Below are 5,054 nucleotides of genomic sequence, written 5' to 3'. Positions count from 1 at the left end.
GATTTTCTCCTCCCCCTTTTAGCTGTTAGCGTCCACCGAGCCTCCAGGCATCCAGACAACGTGCCGAGAAAGGCCTGGACTAAATGATGTTCCATTCACACTCCGAGAGATCTCAAGTCAACCTGTAATTTGGACCTCAGAGTAAACAGACAGCCCTTCTTTCCTTTAAGAGAATGAAGGGGGATGAAAAGTTTTCTCCTCCTCCTTTTCGGCCACCGTTTAGGCCGTGTGACCCTCCCTCCGACCCTTGGCGTTTCCATGGCCAACAGACTATGCCGATGAACATTTAGTATGGCCAATCAGTCACTGGCTTGACTCCCTCGCTCCTCAGCTTGCCCTTTCAGATAATCACAGAGCTGCCTACCTGCACCTTACACGCTTTAGAAACACAGAAACAAGCACTTTGGAGTAAGAATGAACTGGGGTGGAACGTCTGTGTGTTCACACACCCACAAACTGTGATGTAATATGTTTCATTGTTCATGGATGTGCAACATTTGACCATCAATTGTTTTGAGACCCTGGGAGGAAAACATACACAGACTAGCAAATTATTTGTAACCATGGTTGTAAATTTGAAATGGACCAAAGTAGGAGGTGGTGTGACAATATTCAGCAAATATCAAATACTGCATAAAACCGTAAAAAAGAGCTGAGTTCAGACTGTTTGGAACAGCAGCTGGAATGACTGTTCAGCCTTGCGAGCTGAGAAGGAAATCTGACTTTTGTTTCCAGAAAACGTCTTAATTACCCCGCCCTGTCACCCCATGTGGAAGAAAATCCTCCATTTGGATGTTTTTGCCAACTTATTTATGTGTGTATGAAGCGGCGCCTGCATACCACCTGTCAGCCCATCCAGGCCGAGCAGCTTCTGGACCCTTGAAATGAGAGTGAAGATGAGGCCCTTTGATAGACAGAACAATGGCTAATTGAAACTGTTTGGTTTATGAAACGGTTTCATCTCTTAAACTGGTTTATTGGAATGTGACGGAGAGGGGGGAGGTCACCTGTCTGTCACGCTCTGGTCCAAAGTGTCCCAATCAGAAGGACGCTGCAGATCTACGTGAATCAGAATGAAGTGGCAGCTGGTTTGGTGTTGAAGGATCCACGTGTGAGTGAATCTGACCGGCTGTCTGCACTCATGAGATGCATGCTGGTGTAGCTCCTTTGGTTAGAACACGTGAATGGACAAGGCTGGTTGACAGAAAATAACATGCTTTTCTTGTGACAGTCACTTTATATATATTAGTATGTTCAGTATGTAATTGTACTGTACAACACACTGTGCACCTACTGTAAAGTCTCAAATAGGGGCCTGACACAACCATTTGGAACATGATTTAGATTTATTCCTCATTTCCTCTCCTTCACAGTTATTGCAAACTCCAAACTTCCACCATGTTTACCTTTTTTTTATCTTGATGATTTCAATATAATGTACATTAGCGCAGCACTGATCTCACCAGTGCTCCACGCCTCTGGCTTTCTTTGATTCCATGTGAGACTGTGGCAGCTCTCTTTAACAGCAGTTTTAGGGGCTTGGCTGTGGTTTGGGCTGTTTCTCTTTCTCCACAGTCAGACAGACAGAATTTCAATCAGGTCACACACAATCATCATCACGTCTTCTGTTTATTGGCAAACCTGTTTTGGAGACACCTTGTCATGGTGCAGGCACTGGTGTCCATCTGTGCCACCAAACCAGATGAAACCATCCTCTGTCGTTGGGTGAAGGCAGGTAGCTGTGAGTACACTGGATTATATGTTTTTCTAAATGCTTCTTATAGAGTGAAAAGATTCATGTTTTTAGTCTCTTTTTCCACATTCCCACTGTGGTTGACACACGTATGCAGTGTGTCGCTGGTTGATCTGTAATGAGTTTAATGGCTTGTGAACAAAAGTGACGCACTTCTGAAATCTTTCAGGAAGTTGTGCTTGAAGTCAGTGACCAGTGAGCAATAAGTCTCATGAGGATTATGTGCACTTTGATGCCAAACTTCATTTTCTTTTATTCCACTTTTTTATTTCCGCTCTCACTGAATGAAGGTTTGTAGTATTTCAGTTGTAGTGCTTCTTGTGGTTACGATGGTGTATATACAGGCACAGCTGTGTAATGGACCAGTGTTTCATTTAGGTCTCCAACATGAAACAATTCACCATTCAACAGTCAGTGCTCACTCTTGCTAGCAGGAACAGCAGAGCTGTTGCCAGTTTAGCCAATTAGACATGTACGATGAAAGACCAACTGATTTGTTAATGATATCTTCATGTGCCTGCATGCTAACATTCCCATATCCTCACTTCCCGTGTTTTGGATTTTTGCTGTTACGTAACAGGAGAGGCAGACAAATGTGTTGTCGTCAACATGATTTGGCACATTGTAGGTTAGTAGTGGTCTATATATAATGTCTACTCAGTAAACCATACAGCATTAAACAGTGTTAACATCTTAAGCACATCACCTGTGCAGGTTTCACGTCTGAACACAACAGTCCGTGAGTTGTATGTTCTTATTCCTTTCATTTTTTTTGAATGTTGTGTTTTAGTTATGCATTGATATCTACCTGTCTCTATCATTCCTGAAAGCCTCTTGAGTAGCCCCTTTGTCGCCCCCCCCCCCCCCCCCCCCCCCCCCCAAACATCATGGGAGCTCTGGCTCTAACCGGCGGCTTAAAGCCTGGTCACACCAGCATTTACAACAGCAACACTTTGCTGCAATTTCACTTCATCCCCAGAGAATTGATCTGATAAGTGAATGCTTGGGGGTGGAAGCTAATTCTTCTCATTGAGTGTGGTGAACTCCAATAGTGAGCCGGTGGTAAACTATGGTAGCTTACCAGTGCTGCACCATTCACTTATATTTAACCTCTACATGGGAGTCAATGGTGCAAGCACGAACAAGCTGTGTGTACTTATTGTCCTGTTGGTAACCAAGCTTGGGGGGGGGGGTTGAGCAGAACAGTAGAGCAGTGAGCACTCCACTCTCTAGCTGCATCAGTTGACCAGCTAGCCCTCGCTACGTCACCGAGATGCTACAACCAAATATTTAGGAAAAACGTGCAGCATTATTTCACCGTAGCACTTGCTGGTGTCACCAGGCCTCTGATGCTGTCAGGCAATAATCGGTCTTTTGGCAGCACAGGATGAAGCTCTGACCTGAAGTCGGCACAAAGATGTTGATCATTTTAAAGATATTAAGCTGTAATCCATTTAACAGGACCTTCAGTTTCATGCGAAAACTGGAGTCCAATTCTTTTGTGGGTTGATGGACTGGGTGCAGCTGACTTCAATGTCATTTCTTGATACAGCTGCAAATATGAACAGTGGTTTGTAGAAAGTGGGTGTTAAAAGATGAAACGAGTAAATGGGTGGGGGTTCAGTGAGAATAACATTTAAAGTCATTAAAGACGGTCTCTGCAGCTCCCTGATTTCTGTTTGTCTTTCTTCAAGCAGCAAAGAAGCACGTTGGAGTTTTCTACTTTGCCCTTTATGACCCACTGGAGCTCTCACACACACACACACACACACACACACACACACACACACACACACACACACATTGATTGTGCCATTTGAAATGTCACTCAATGAATGAGCTGAATGTGCTTTAGCTTAGCAGAGGAACCTGGAGAAAGTCAGGCATTTTCTCTTGTTGAACGCCAAACCGGAGGCTTTCCCCCAGAATGCTGTGCTCCCTCAGGCCCACGGCCAGGCCCAGTGATTGGTTATGACTCAGCGTGTGAACATTTCAGCTGCAGGCAGGCTGAGCGGACTCAGAAACTGTAAACCGTGTCTTTTTGGTTTTCTTTTCCAACATTCCAGACGGTGACTGACACTCCCATTACACTTGAACACCACACTGCTTTTGGACATGTTGATGAGAGTGTGACAGACAGGTGAACCCCCCCCCCCACGCAGAGGGTCTGCCTGGGTGTTGATGGTCAGTGCTTTCTCTGTACCACTGCTAATGTATCGTTGGCAGGAAGTATGAAAGGTTAGCGCAGATTCTTTGTTCAGATCCTCCTGACTCTGACCAAAGTCTAGTTATTTTCTTGGGCACAGTGTTCAACAGTCCAGTTCAACAGTGGTGGGATATGGTGGAGCAAACACGACTCGCCGTAACTCTTCCTTCAACAAGCTCCTTTCACCAAACCTTTCTCATTGTCCCAGCTGGATGACAAAGATCCGCCGCCTCACAACAAAGCTGCTCAGTCACACTTTCCTTTTCTTAGCTAAACCTCCAACTTTTGTCTCTTCCTAGTCGGATTCATGATCTCAGCCTCATGAGTGTCACCTGTTCATCAGGAGGTGTCGTCATTGGTAGTGTAGTTGACAACACCCCCTTAGCTTAGCAATAAGGCCGCTGTCCCACTCGATGTGTGGGCGGCTGTCGGTCAAAGAAGGACTAGAGAACTTTGTTCTCCCAAAAGCCTCCAGTCCTGCTGTCAGAAATCAGCAGACAAAAACACAAGTTCGGTCAGTCGTCGCATCAGGCCACCTGCTGTGGCAGGAAATCTGAATCATCACTGAAGGGCCACACAGTGGGCCATCAAGGGGCCGTGACCAGGGACAGTGAGGCAGAGGATCTGACAGCGAGTGGTGCAACAGCTCTGGACCTTCAGCCGCACCGACAACAGAGCTCCATTAAAAGGAGAAAATGGTGAATGTGACAAGTTGTGACCTGTTCCCAAGGCAACCTGGGAACAGGTCTTGGTTTGTGCACGAGGATGGTGTCTCTCTTCACTTCAGTCCCCCCCCCCCAAGTCACTGGATGCACCAGGTGAGTTCTGCTAGTGTCCACTGGAGAGCACGAGGTTTGGTGTGGGGGCTGTATTTGTGTTTCAGTATTAGGACTGGTCCGGTCACAGCAGACGGCCTCTCATGTTGCCCCTGGGATCTCTGGGATCTGCAGCGTGGAGCCTCTCAGAAGACCAGAAGACTAGACAGAGAGCCAGGATGTTCGTAGAATCCTCTTTTTCACCACCAGCGTCTTGCTTTAGTTTGCTGTAGTTTGGTGTCATGGACCCAGCTGTGATCCTGATGATCTGACAGGCTTC

The sequence above is a fragment of the Pempheris klunzingeri genome, chromosome 15 (genome assembly GCF_042242105.1).
Source record: "Pempheris klunzingeri isolate RE-2024b chromosome 15, fPemKlu1.hap1, whole genome shotgun sequence".
Taxonomy (NCBI): domain Eukaryota; kingdom Metazoa; phylum Chordata; class Actinopteri; order Acropomatiformes; family Pempheridae; genus Pempheris; species Pempheris klunzingeri.
The sequence above is the reverse complement of the archived record's forward strand: the minus strand, read 5'-3'. Positions refer to the sequence as shown.